Source organism: Symphalangus syndactylus, chromosome 3 (assembly GCF_028878055.3).
Source record: "Symphalangus syndactylus isolate Jambi chromosome 3, NHGRI_mSymSyn1-v2.1_pri, whole genome shotgun sequence".
Taxonomy (NCBI): domain Eukaryota; kingdom Metazoa; phylum Chordata; class Mammalia; order Primates; family Hylobatidae; genus Symphalangus; species Symphalangus syndactylus.
The window spans coordinates 25,839,076-25,854,492 of NC_072425.2; the positions used below are offsets into that span (position 1 = coordinate 25,839,076).

Consider the following 15,417-nt stretch of genomic DNA (forward strand, 5'->3'; position numbering starts at 1 on the left):
ATAGACCTCTGTCACCATTAGTGGGGATAAGATACTCTCCAATAAGAAAAATGTTCATTTTACTTCACAACATCATTACATCATTTTAGGAGATAGCAAGATACTGCCCTCAGGTTGGTGTACAAGAGTCAATCTTTCCTTTGTAAAAGAATCAATAGCTGTTCTACCAGCAATGGCTACAAAGCACCTTTTAAAAATAATAATTGTGGAAAGGCTGAATCCTTCATAATAAAAATCTTTAAAACCTTTATAAAATCTCTTGGTAAAGCCACTTTCCTGGGGAGACCTATAATTATTGAAAGGCAAAATGAGAGCATCAGCCCATTTCACATAAACATGGGCAGCATGAGCCTCAGCCGGGAAAGCTGAGGGCAGGGAAATAAAACTCAGATCTGAGAAAATGAACCAGGATCAATTTTTCTTCCCAATGTATTTTATTGTATACAAACGATAAAGCATAAACAGCTTCTGATTTCCCACCAGACTCTGCTGATTTTTTTTCCAAAAAAGCTGTGTACTAACATTAAATCTCAAATCCTATCATTCCAATACACATGCCACATTCAAGCTCCATGCATTCTCCTGAAGTTAACCCTATATTCATGCTGCTTATTGTACTTGAATTTTAAATTCAGGTATTTAGTTAACATTTAAAATCTTCTCTGGGAGCAGTGGCTCACACCTGTAATCCCAGCACTTTGGGAGGCTGAGGTGGGTGGATCACCTGAGGTCGGGAGCTTGAGACAAGCCTGACCAACATGGAGCAACCCCATTTCTCCTAAAAATACAAAATTAGCCAGGCATGGTGGTGCATGCCTGTAATCCCAGCTACTTGGGAGGCTGAGGCAGGAGAATTGCTTGAACCCGGGAGGTGGAGGTTGCGGTGAGATCGCATCATTGCACTCCAGCCTGGGCAACATGAGCAAAACTCCGTCTAAAAAAAGAAAATCACAGTGGTGGGGTTAATCATACCCCTTCAATCTCTGCTCAATATACTAGATTAGTTGTTATTCAAAAGGCAATGAGAAGAGAAGCTGGTTAAAGTCAAATTCACCCCAACTGCCCCTCCAAGCAATACTTCTGCTTTTAGCAACATTTTTCAAGGTGCTGTTTCCAACAAAGTCTTACAGGACTTAGACAAGTCTTCTTATTTTATACTGCATGGGCAGAAGAAAAAACAGAAGGCCAAGAAACCAAAACTCTGTGTGGCCTTGGTGATCTACTTCATCACCTGGGTCTCAGTTTATTTAGCTCTAAAATGAGGGTGTTGGACCAGAGCTTTGAGGATACATAGTTTTAATCTCTTGGACCAATTTTGATCCATCAATAGTGACTGCCTCGAGTGTTGCCTGGATTCTGAAGTAGACTCCAGCCTCAGGAGGGGAGGATACCATGATTGATTAGAGGTGTCTACCAAAAGTGCAAGATGTGGTAGCAGCAGCATAAATGTCAATTTTTTGATATGCTTGGAATATGGTACTTTTAGTTCCTGTGTGATTTCTGCTACCATTAGAAAAGAGGAGAAAGGCTATATACCTTGTACTAAGCATGTGGATTCAAGAGTTGTTGGAAGAGAAATTCAATATTCCAGAAAAGGATGACAAAACAGGTATTAAAAATAGAATCCAGAGACAAGTTATTGATCGTGAAATAAGAAAATCAGGGAGATTAAAGTGGAGAGAAATATACACAGGCATATAAATGGACTGACAGTTGAGATAAGGCATGTTGTGTGCAGTTGGTTCTCCCTGGCGTGATGCTTGAGGTTTAGCTGTGTATGATGGAACCCTCCCCTTACTTGAAAGACATAGGGAAATGTCCCAAGACATTTTTGATTGACATGACCAGAGAGGAGTGCTACTGACATCTAGTGGATGGAGGCCAGGAATGCTACTGAACATTCTACAATGCACTGGACAGTCCTGCATAAGTAATTATCCAGCCTCACATTCAATGGTGTCAAGGTTGAGAATTTCTGTATTAAAAGAATAAATCAAAAATAAATAATTTAAATCCCTATTCTGCATGTAGTCTACTGTGCCAGGGACTCCAGTGTTCATCCACATGTTTGAACTCCTCTTCTTCTTTAACCCACATCTGGACCATATTTTCCATCCATTCTTTAAAGTCAGCTATGACCATATGATAGAGTTTGGTTCAACAGGATGGGAATGAAAGTTATATGTGGCACTTCTGGAACTGACCCTTTAATAAACCTTTCAATCTCTCTTTTTCTTATTGCAATAGCTGAATGGAGAGGACTCACTCACCTAGAGCAAGAAAAGCCACAAAACGAATGGAGTGTGAGCCTTGAATTACTGCGCAGAGAAGAGCATCCCCTCAACCCTTAATTCCTCACATTGGATTGTGTCGTGCAGGAAATATAAACTTTAAACTTTTATTTCATCAAACCCTTGAAAGGTAATGGTGATATATGACAGGAATTTGGCTACTTGAGTAAATAATTTAAAATCTGACCAATTGGACTGTCTTAGTCCATTCAGGCTGCTAAAACAAAATACCTTAGATTAGGTAATTTATAAAGAAGACAAATTTATCTCCTATAACTCTAGAGTCTGGGAAGTCCACTGGGAAGACATCAGTGGATATGGTGTCTGGTGAGAGCTGCTCTCGGCTTCCAAGATGGCTCTTTGCTGCTATGTCTTCACATGGTGGAAGAGCAGAAGGGCAAACTCACACCCTTAAGGTTTTTTTTACAAGGACATGAATCCCATCCATGAGGTTAACCCTTATGGCCTAATTAACCCTCATGGCCTAAATGCCCCTCAAAGGGTCGACCTCTTAATTCCATCACCTTAGGGTTTAAGTTCCAACATATAAATTTTGGAGGGACACATGCAATCAAACCATAGCATGGACTGAAAGTTATTCCCTAGCAGGATCAGAAGATCAGCATTTTTTCCAGCCTAGGTCAATCAAGTCAGTTTGTTTCTATTTCTGTCTTTCAACTGTCTTGTACATAGATGCAAGTTTTGTTAACTTCCCTTTTATGCTCTTTATTATCAGTGTAAACTTGCCCATTCTTAGGAACTCATTGTGCATCTTTTTTCTTTCTTTCCAAGCAGGTTGACAATCTGCCTTAGTAGCTACAATGTCTCACAAGCAGGAACAAGGGGATAAGTGCCCCCGCCTTTCTTATATTAGGATTTCCGAGATCCCTGAGGCATCTTGACTTCACAACAGATTACAGGTGCCTTGTATGATTTTATTTTTAAAAATATAAAGTACTATGCTAGGCTCTGTGGGTGATATAAATGTGTTTTATATCATCCTTGTCTTCAAAGAATTTATATTCTGGTAAAATAAATGTAAAAATGCAAGGAAAGCTAAGATAAATACATTGTAAGAATTTAAGAATGTCCCAGAAGACTTCACAGAATATCACATGTGGTTAGAAATTTCATAAAATGATGAAGTGAAGCACTGTCATTTAAGGTTCGGGAATGGGTAGAATTTTGCTGGTAGTATTTTGATGGTAGTGTTTTTTTGATGGTAGTATTTTGACGGTAGTGTTTTTTCTTTTTTTTTATTTTATTATTATTATACTTTAAGTTTTAGGGTACATGTGCACAACGTGCAGGTTTGTTACATATGTATATATGTGCCATGTTGGTGTGCTGCACCCATTAACTCGTCATTTAGCATTAGGTATATCTCCTAATGCTGTCCCTCCCCCCTACCCCCACCCCACAACAGTCCCCAGTGTGTTATGTTCCCCTTCCTGTGTCCATGTGTTCTCATTGTTCAATTCCCACCTATGAGTGAGAACATGCGGTGTTTGGTTTTTTGTCCTTGTGATAGTTTGCTGAGAATGATGGTTTCCAGTTTCATCCACGTCCCTACAAAGGACATGAACTCATCATTTTTTATGACTGCATAGTATTCCATGGTGTATATGTGCCACATTTTCTTAATCCAGCCTATCATTGTTGGAAATTTAGGTTGGTTCCAAGTCTTTGATATTGTGAATAGTGCCACTATAAACATACATGTGCATGTGTCTTTATAGCAGCATGATTTATAATCCTTTGGGTATATACCCCGTAATGGGATGGCTGGATCAAATGGTATTTCTAGTTCTAAGTCCGTAAGGAATCGCCACACTGACTTCCACAATAGTTGAACTAGTTTACAGTCCCACCAACAGTGTAAAAGTGTTCCTATTTCTCCACATCCTCTCCAGCACCTGTTGTTTCCTGACTTTTTAGTGATCGCCATTCTAACTGGTGTGAGATGGTATCTCATTGTGGTTTTGATTTGCATTTCTCTGATGGCCAGGGATGATGAGCATTTTTTCATGTGTTTTTTAGCTGCATAAATGTCTTCTTTTGAGAAGTGTCTGTTCATATCCTTTGCCCATTTTTTGATGGGGTTGTTTGTTTTTTCCTGTAAATTTGTTTGAGTTCATTGTAGATTCTGGATATTAGCCCTTTGTTGGGCACAAGACAGGGATGCCCTCTCTCACCACTCCTATTCAACATAGTGTTGGAAGTTCTGGCCAGGGCAATCAGGCAGGAGAAGGAAATAAAGGGTATTCAATTAGGAAAAGAGGAAGTCAAATTGTCCCTGTTTGCAGATGACATGATTGTATACCTAGAAAACCCCATTGTCTCAGCCCAAAATCTCCTCAAGTTGATAAGCAACTTCAGTAAAGTCTCAGGATACAAAATCAATATACAAAAATCACAAGCGGGCGGGCGCGGTGGCTCACGCTGGTAATCCCAGCACTTTGGGAGGACAAGGTGGGCGGATCACGAGGTCAGGAGATCGAGACCACGGTGAAACCCTGTCTCTACTAAAAATACAAAAAAATTAGCCGGGTGTGGTGGCGGGTGCCTGTAGTCCCAGCTGCTCAGAGAGGCTGAGGTGGGAGAATGGCATGAACCCGGGAGGCGGAGCTTGCAGTGAGCCGAGATTGCGCCACTGCACTCCAGCCTGGGCGACAGAGCGAGACTCTGTCTCAAAAAAAAAAAAAAAAAAATTCACAAGCATTCTTATATGCCAATACCAGACAAACAGAGAGTCAAATCATGAGTGAACTCCCATTCACAATTGCTTCAAAAAGAATAAAATACCTAGGAATCCAATTTACAAGGGATGTGAAGGACCTCTTCAAGGAGAACTACAAACCACTGCTCAATGAAATAAAAGAGGATACAAACAAACGGAAGAATGTTCCATGCTCATAGGTAGGAAGAATCAATATCGTGAAAATGGCCATACTGCCCAAGGTAATTTATAGATTCAATGCCATCCCCATCAAGCTACCAATGGCTTTCTTCACAGAATTGGAAAAAACTAAAGTTCATATGGAACCAAAAAAGAGACTGCATCACCAAGTCAATCCTAAGCCAAAAGAACAAAGCTGGAGGCATCATGCTACCTGAGTTCAAACTATACTACAAGGCTACAGTAACAAAAACAGCATGGTACTGGTACCAAAACAGAGATATAGACCAATGGAACAGAACAGAGCCCTCAGAAATAATGCCACATAGCTACAACTATCTGATCTTTGACAAACCTGACAAAAACAAGCAATGGGGAAAGGATTCCCTATTTAATAAATGGTGCTGGGAAAACTGGCCAGCCATATGGAGAAAGCTGAAACTGGATCCCTTCCTTACACCTTACGCAAAAATTAATTCAAGATGGATTAAAGACTTAAATGTTAGACCTAAAACCATAAAAACCGTAGAAGAAAACCTAGGCAATACCATTCAGGACATAGGCATGGGCAAGGACTTCATGTCTAAAACACCAAAAGCAATGGCAACAAAAGCCAAAATTGACAAATGGGATCTAATTAAACTAAAGAGCTTCTGCACAGCAAAAGAAACCACCATCAGAGTGAACAGGCAACCTACAGAATGGGAAAAAAATTTTGCAACCTACTCGTCTGACGATGGTAGTGTTTTGATGGTAGTATTTTGATCATAGAATTTTGATGGTAGTATTTTTTGATGGTAGTATTGTGACGGTAGAATTTTGATGGTAGTATTTTGGTGGTAGTATTTTGATGGTAGAAGTTTGATGGTAGAATTTTGATGGTAGTATTTTGATGTTAGTATTGTGATGGTAGAATTTTGATGGTAGTATTTTGATGATAGTATTTTGATGGTAGTATTTTGATGGTAGAATTTTGTTGCTAATATTTTGATGGGGCAGTAAGGTGTCAATTATACTAGGGGGCAGCAGAAAGCGTTATTGTTTAATTTACAGCAGTAATGTCCAATAAAAATGTGAGTCACAAATGAAAACCAGATGAGAATCTTAATTTTTCAAGTAGCCACATCACAAAAATAAAGTACAGGTAAAAATAATTTAAACAGTTAATTTTAACTCAATATATCAAAAATATTATTTTTCAACATATAACAAATACAAAAATATTAATATTTTACTTTTTTCATTTGTAATACTTGAACTCTGTGTTATATTTCACAGTTCCATCACACCTCAATTTGGACTAGTCACCTTTTAAGTGCTCATTCATCTCCCATGTGCCTTGTAGCTATCGTATTTGATGGTATAGGACTAGAGAACATGTAGGTTCAAGGACTTTATCATTTTAAAAATTATCTGCATTGCCCAGAGCACAAATATTTTTACAGTAGAGCTCAATGCGATCTGTTAGGAATAATTGTTTTAATACATACTTCCATGGGAGACACAGGTTTATGAAGCTTCTAAGACAGACTTTTCTGTTGTGTTATAGAAAGAACTATTTCACTACAGAAGAAAGTTTTAATTGGTTACCCCCATCACCTTTCTGAATGCCAGTCTCTGATATTTGACTTTGACATTTTAATGCCTATCTTTCTGTCTCAGCTACAAGAGACTCGTTGCAGTGAAGTCACCAACATCACCCTGGGACAGCAGGCTTTAACATTCTTAGACATGCGAGCAACACCACCAATTTTAGTCCCTGAACCATGTCTGGGTCTTCCAGAGCTAATTCTGTGGTTCTGAGGGTTGCTCAAAATCACTTTTAAAACTTTTGGACATTCTGGATTTAAAAATAATTAAACCCGATGTCTGCATTTTCTGTTTTTTAAATTTTCTATTTTGTGTCTACAGTCATTTTTTCCCCCTTTGAACCCATGCTTGTCTAATCACCCTTGTCTTCTTAAATTCTCTGCAAAAGTGTTTAATGTGCATAATGGAACTCTCTCCCCACCCAAAGGACATATGGAAATGTCTGAAGACGTTTTTGATTGACATGACTAGAGAAGAGTGCTACTGGCATCTAGTGGGTAGAGGCTAGGAATGGGTAGTATTCTGATGGAGGAGTGAAGGCCAAGGCATTTTTCTTGTTCAGATACTCACTGCTTACTTGATTTCAATACCCTTCAAATTGACCCTCTGACTTAAGTCTCATCCGCCTTCATCGATTCTCCACACTGTTGCTTGAGTAGTACTTCAAACAAAGTTGGGGCGTGTCCTTACTCAAAAGAGTACCACTGCTTCTGCAGTGCTCTCAAATTATAGGTCTCAAATTGGAGGCTGCTTTTGGAGTTTTCTTTTATTTAGCCATGAACTGTGTATAATAAGAGTCATAAAACATAATTCCTTCAGGTGCCCTGCTGAGTTCACCTCTTAACTGCAACTGCCTGGAATTTCCTTCTTAGTTCACTTAGCCTCCTTTTTGTGAATCGGAAACCCTAGGTTTATGGAACCAAGTCCAAACTTTTCACATTGATGGCTAATCAGTGCAGTCCCAGATAACCTTTTACAAACTTACACAAATTTCTTGATGCTTCTTATATTTATTGTTCCTGAATGCAAGGAGTAAGAGCTGAATAAAATTTCAGTGATTGTTATGTGCCAGGCACTGTGCTTGAAATGCAAGGGTTGCTTTAATTCTCAGTACAACCCAATGAGATAGATGACATTTTCTAGAGTCAGAAATCAGGGCTATGACCTTAATGAGGGTCACAGAGCTACTACATATGAGAGTGAGATTTCAACTGTAAGTACTATCAGATACTAAAGTCCAGCAGTTAAGTACTCAGCTGTGTTTTGACATCTCTGTATTGTTACTCATGGCCTTCTATCACCCTAGAGAACCCCTCACTCCAACCTCCAGGTGGCAATACCTTTCTTATTTCATTAGGCCCAGACTAATTTCACCCTTCTTCATCCATGAAACCTTCTCTAACATGTCCTGATAGATCATCCTATCCCTTCATTTGTACAGAAGGATTTGGCAAATACTTCACTAATACTGTCCTTTACATTGGTAGCTGGTTCAAAGTATTTCACCTACTGGATCTTAATAAGTCACTATTTCTTGCACCTCAATTCCCTTTTCTTGACATGTATGTTCTAATAGTACATGTCTCATCATGTTGTTGTGAGAAATAAGTGCCAATGAGATAATTCTCGTAAAATCTTTAAAACAGGAACCAGAACATAGGGAATTATCAATATTAGTTGACAGCTTTGCTATTATTAACTATCCTTACCATTATTACCATTAGACTGTGTAAAAAGTAATTTGGTTTAGATATTTCTATACCACCTGTGCCTAGCATCACATCTTTGACACAGTAAGTGTTTCATAAATGTCTGGTGAGCTGAATCATCGTGAACTGCTATTTCTTCTATCTTTCTTGGACTTCTATTCTGCAGAGCCTCTTATATCTGTCAGCTTTTTGCTTTTTACTTCATGCAAATTTTCATATTCTTTGTTTTAGAATATATCTATCTGCTCACTCTAAATCTAGTTTCTCAATTTCTTTTTTTTCTTTTTTTTCACTTCCCCTGTTTTGTTTGCTTGTTTGTTTGTTTTATTTTTTCCTAAGGGCTGAAAATGAAGTAAGAAACAAGATAAGTTATTTTCTATTTATATGTAGCTTACTTTCTAGTGGATGAGAAAATGATATACAAGATAACAAGTAAGTATACATACTCTGAAAAAAATCAGTGTACGATAATAGACAATATAGATTAATTGGGGATGGGTGAGCTATTTTAGTAGGTTGAATGGTTTCTCTGATGAGACTTCAGTGATAGATGAAAGGAATCAAAAAGCCAAATAAAGGTGTTTCCAGGTAAGGTGTGTAAAGTAAAAGGTCTTGACTTTGGAATAGGCTTCGAGCTTACCAAGAATAACAAGAAGAGAGAGTGTTAGAAAACTCAGTCCATGAGATTGAGCAATGCCAGTTGATTTATGGTCATATTATAGACTAAAATGTACATTTTTTCCAATGACTCTTGGGTTGTGGACAGTGACGCGATCCAATTTACATTATAAGTGGATCGCTTTGGCTTCAGTGTAGAGAAAAGAAGGTAGGAGGACAAGAGATGCTAGACCAGTTAGAAACCACTAGAAACTTCCAGATCATGGTTATGGCTTGAGATAGGGGCAGCAAGAGAAATAATGGGCTGTGTTTGTATTTAAGATAAGCCTTAGGTCCTGTCTACTGTTATATATCCTTCCCTTCCCTTCCCCTCCCTTCCCTTCCTTCCTTCCCTCCTTCCTTCCTTCCTTCCTTCCTTCCTTCCTTCCTTCCTTCCTTCCTTCCTTCCTTCCTTCCCTTTCTTTCTCATTTTCTCTCCCACTCCCTCTCCACAGCAGGGGTTGGCAAACTGTTCCTGTAAAGGGCCAGATAGTAAATAGTTTCAGCTTTTAAGGCAGAAATCACTGTCACAATTGCTCAATTCTGCATTGCGATGCAAAAGCACTCATAGACAGTATGTAAATGAATGAGAGTGGGAGAGTTCTAATATAACTTTATTTATAAGAACAGGCGGTAGCTGAATTTGGCCCACTGACCATAGTTAATTGACCCCTGCCCCAGGGTCCTATGAGGTAAATACCACACATCTTATCCTATATTTCAATAATTAATTCAGTAAGTATCTCTAATAGATCAGCACTCTCTCCTTTCCCTCCTGACTCTTCCCAGTTTCCCTCATTTTCCCCTCCTCCTCCTCATTCTTCTTACCATATTACTATTATTGCACAACAGAATTATGCAATTCTTATCATGTAATATTCAATCTGTGTTCAATATTTCCACACTGTATAGTTTTTATTCCCAAATAAGAATCTGAACAAGATCTACATATTTAATGTATTTGATATGCTTATTAAGTCTACTTTAATCAGTAACAGTTCTCACTCCCTCTTTATATTAGTTAATTCAAATGTTTTTGGTTTAGAGTTTACTAATACACATCCTAAGTCTATATATCAGTACATTTTACATAGCTGTGTCTGTAGAAGGACATGCATGCTCCTTAGACCACACAGATTATGAGCCAGATGATGTCTAGCCATATGCTCCTTTGAGCCTATATGCCCCCTGTAAAGAACCACCATTCTATTCTTTATGGTATAACTTACTTGTGCCTGTTTTTGAACTAGGCATAAAAGGAATTTCTTTTCTGTCTTATAGAATTAACATTATTTTTACTTTAGAGAAAAACTGGGTTATCTGTCATGCAGAATTTCCCACGTTATGTATCTTATCTGATTTCATCTTTATAGTGTTATTATATGTCCCCTTATCATGTGTATTTCCTAAAATCTGAAAACTATGTCTAGAGGATTGATTAGATTCAGGTTAGTAGATAGTAATGGGGACTTCCTATTGCATTCCAGGGACACATGGTCTGGTGGCCACTCTTTAAGTCACATTAAGGCTGACTAGTGGGTTGTGAATTATTTTCCCCTCTATATTGAGATCTCCTTAGGGCTGGGTCAGTACCTAATATATTCCTGAATCAATAATAATGGAGGGTAGAAAGGAAGAAATGGCAAGTGGAAAACAAAAGTTTGAAAAGAAGGAAGGAAGGAAAAAGGGAAGGAAAGAGGGAAGAAACAAAGGAAAAAAGGAAGAAAATGATGAAAAAAAGGAAGGAAGGAAGATAGGGAGGAGAAAAGGATGAAGGAATGGGTTAAAGAAGTGATATGGATGATCTTTTTTACTAAATGGAGTTTCTTAAGACTAGGGTAAATTTCCCGTTCATCTTTGTATCTCTAGTCTTTACCAAAGAGGAGTTAATTATAAAAAAAATAATAATAAATCCAACAAAAACACATTATCATAAGGTCATTCTTATTCGCAAACATTTCATTTTATTCACAATTCACAGAAATTTTTAAAATTGAATACTTTTTCTAAACCATTTTTTTTTCAGATGAATAAAATGAGGATCAAAGAAATGAAGTCACGTGCTCCTGGGCATTAAAATGCCAGGACCAGAATTTTTTTTTTTTCCTGCAAGTCTCCATAACACCTTCTTTGGCTCAAAAGGCAGATAATGTTTATTGAACGAGTGTATGAAGTTATAACTCATAGTAATAGCTTATATAATGTCAGCCAATCTTATCATTAATTTTCTACTCATTTTTAGGGTCTTCATAAAAGGCCTCCTTCTCAGTAAGACCTCCCATGTTACCAGCATATATGGATCCTGCAATTGTTCATAATCATAACTCATTCACTAAATAGTTCATACATTTCTGTCTTGTCTTTTAGACTTAGTGAAAAGCACCTTGTGTGAAGAAACAGCATCTAAAAGGTTGTTATGTCTGTCACTGTTTTAACTCCAGTGCCAGCTAAACAGTAGGCACTCTATAAATGCCTCTGGATGGATTCGTTGAAGTTTAATCTGGAAGCAGCTCTGTGCAGAAGGAACATGAGATTGACTGGCGAAGGCTCCAATTCTGGCTCAATTACTGGCTGTACAGGATGAGGGGGCCACAGGAAAGCCAATTAAGTTCTCCGTGCTTTGACTTCCCAACTATAAAATTGAAACGATAGTCTCTATCCCCATAACTCTCAGGTGTATGGCGAGGTTCAAATAGGATAATGCAAACTGTAAATTTCAGCGGCGATACAAGGTTTTATTATCCCAGTTACATTATAACCCTCTCTGTCTACTTGCTACATATTACCACCTTCTCACTTAGGTGAACACTCAATATTCACCAAATGATTTTACCTAAATCAATAATATAAACAAAGAAAACAAGATGATCTAGTAAAAGAGGCTCAGGAAGTTGACTCTCAGAGTGTATGCACAGTATTCTCTTGGAAAGGGAGGCTGATATAATATGCCACTAACTCTCTAAGTCAGAGAAGAATTTACCAGAAAGCTTGCAAGTAAATGCATTTTCCACAATTCACTCTAGCACAGCAATTCTCTGGAGATAACACCATTAATACTCTATTTCAAATTTAAAAACATATGCTTTTTCCTCTTAAAAAAAAAAAAGCGACGGAACATGTCCCATTTTCTTCCCTTTACAAAAACAAAAGCTTTTAAAATGATAAAAATTGCCTCTGCTTGATAAAACAGCCATCTGTATCTGATTTAGTTAAGCATTATTCCTGTATCTTTTTATATTATTATTATTGCTGGTTGGGGAAAAATGCATACATACAAAGAGAGGTCTTTGGAAAGGTCACACTATTTCTAGTTCAGTCATCCCTGAAACCTCACCTCACCTTCAGATTGACCTTAAAATTGAATCCTAACCCTCAATAGAAAAATTTGAAATAAAGCTTGAGAAAATGGTGCTCATTTTTTATATAGGATGTCTTACCTTCTCCCTCCCACACTTTTATGATGTTGGTGTAGAGATTAAGAAACTTTAGAATAAAGAATCCCTATTGCATTTGGCATTTATATGACCCTCTATTATTGTAATCATTTTTATTAGTTATTTCTCATGTCAGCTCTGGGAGAGAGATTGGATAAGCTTAGTATTCAGAGTGGGTGAGTTCCCCATATGCTGTTAACTCCAGTATGATGGTCATAAACACCAAATGGCATGCCATATGAAGCAAGCACAGGGCAGGTTTTCCAAATATGCAATTAAGATAAGGGGAGATGCCATCTCCTATACAAATGCTACAGTGGCTTCAGAATTAATCTCACGGAAATAATTCCTTTGAGTTTAGAACAAAGAGAGCATGAGAGAAGGTTTGTTGATAATGCCCTTAAATGGGCTGCATTGATATTACCAGCTGAACTCTGAAGATAAAGTAGCTGTAAGAAATGGGGCTGGGTGTGGTTTTGAATGTACCTGTTTATGCTTCAATTAAGAGGTGGAAATGGTATTACATCAGATGAAGAATTAGAAAATCTGAAGACACAGATTCTGGTGCCCTGCTCTGCAACCTACACACTTCATGACTCAAATCCTATTTCTTACATTTTTGTCTTCTGTAGAATGGGTATAGTGACTCTATCATGTCAGCGTGTAAAAAGCGGTCTTGTCGAAACAGGGCAACCTAGATAAGCAGAGTTATCAGAGCATTCTAAGCAGTCCAAGCAAAGACACAGAGGAGAACAGTCTCCATGTGTATGATGCAAGAGGCTCAGTGTAATGGCATCTGATAGAGCAGTGGGATCTAAGATGAGACCAGATCATGGAAGAGTGGGGACATTGTACGAGGAATTGTGCACAACGAGCCGAGAAGCTGTGGCTTGGTTGCTTTTCATTATAGTTCTTGGTTGGTTTGTATGTTTATTTTTTAGCAAAGAAGTGAAATGTTAAGTCTTTCAGGAAAAAATAATTAATCCAATTAAGTAAAATGGATTGGTAGAGGAAGAAAAATGGCAGGGAGGTCAGTTAAGTGACTTGAAAAATTTGGTTCAAATCAGGGCAATTGGAAAAGGAATGGAAGGCAGTGGAGAGTTGCAAGGAACAGAGTTAGAATTCTGCACGCAGCCCTTTCTACTTGACAGATCTATACAGGCAGGATGTGATATCCGTTATAATTTCCTCCGCTGGGCTGTCCTTCCCCATTAGGAGATGACCCCTCTGATGATGATGACTGTGTTGTGTGCAGCTGTGGCTGAAGTAAGTGACTTGAGGGAGCAGGATTTATCACACAAGTCAGAAGGCAGCCTTGTAGAGATGAGTCTGTAAGGAAGAGCAGGCGTTTGCTCCCCTGACCTCCCTTTTCTTTCAGAGCTCTCCCAACCTCCTCTCACTCCGTGTGCCCAGGATCCCTGTCTTCATAATGATAGAATCCTAGATGGTTAGAGCTCTGAGGGATGGACTCATAAAAGAAGACTGACATACATATTGGCAGGTGTTGGACTATAAGATAGTGAATTTGGAGGGGCAGGATGTTAGGTTCAAATTGTGTTTCTATGGCATCCCCATAGTTTGCTGTACTAAATGTATATGTACTATATATTATATATGTTATATATGCACATATATATAACATATAGTGTATATGTACTATAATGCATAAATGCATTAGTTTCTGAGCTTAGGCAAAGATAAATCATCTCTTAGCCTCTGTTTCCTCACTTATAAAGTGGATATACAAATGCTTAAATTACATGTATTATTGTAGATTAAATGAGATAATGCATGTAAAACATTGAACACAGTGCCCTATGAACACAGTGTTTATGGAATGAAAGCCAAGAAATAAAGGTAACTATTCTTTTTATTTTTTTGAGACGGAGTCTCAGTCTGTCACCCAGGCTGGAGTGCAGTGGCATGATCTCGGCTCACTGCAATCTCCGCCTCCTGGGTTCAAGCAATTCTTCTGCCTCAGCCTCCTGAGTAGCTGGGACTACAGGCATGCACCAGCACACCCAGCTAATTTTTGTATTTTTAGTACAGACGGGGTTTCACCTTGTTGGCCAGGATGGTCTTGATCTCCTAACCTTGTGATCCACCCGCCTCAGCTTTCCAAAGTGCTGGGATTACAGGCATGAGCCACTGCGCCCAGCCGAAAAAAAGGTAACTATTTTAATGAGTAGGAATAACATTGCTTGCTACGAATGTCACATTTCCCTCTCTCATTTTCTTTTCTCTCTCCATTTTCCTCTCTTTCTTTCAATGCCAGTGAACATCCCCAAACAGGTTACTCTCCTCAGGGAGCACCTTTTGGGATACTGAAAAGGCACCATATTGGAGACTAGCATGGTTAATATGAAGCAAAAACAGGATGATATTTAGATGACATGCAGCCAGTGCACACTCTACATTCTGACATTTTTGAAGCAAACATCAACAAGGCTTGTTACTGTGCAATAGTCTTGGCATACTATGATAAAGACCTTGTAAGTAAAATGGACATTTTAAAATAAAACTTACAACTTAAAAAATTTATTTTTTAAAGGAGAGAATTAGTCAAGAGAGGGATTGTTAATTATGGTGGACATCGTGATTGATTCTCAAACGTTCAAGTTTATTGGTCCTATCCAGTGGTTCTCAACCCAGGGACAACTATACCCCCAAGAGAACATATGGCAATGTTTGGAGATGTTTTTCATTTGTCATAACTGGGGAGGAGTGCTACTGTCATCTAGCAAGCTAGGGATAATGCTTCTTCATTGTTCAGAATAGCATCCTCAGGACCAAGAATTGATTGGTTCCTAAATGTCAATAGTGCCATGGTTGAGAAA

General features: G+C 38.3%; 1 long non-coding RNA gene across 1 annotated transcript in view; it reads right to left on the reverse strand.

The window, feature by feature from the left end:
- Positions 1 to 13,489: 13,489 nt before the first annotated feature.
- The window catches only part of LOC134736282 (uncharacterized), a 114,184-nt gene continuing 112,256 nt past the window's right edge, over positions 13,490 to 15,417 (reverse strand). The window contains exon 3 of the long non-coding RNA XR_010120187.1: positions 13,490 to 13,909. This is a non-coding gene — a long non-coding RNA (uncharacterized lncRNA). The remainder of the gene's footprint in view (positions 13,910 to 15,417) is intronic.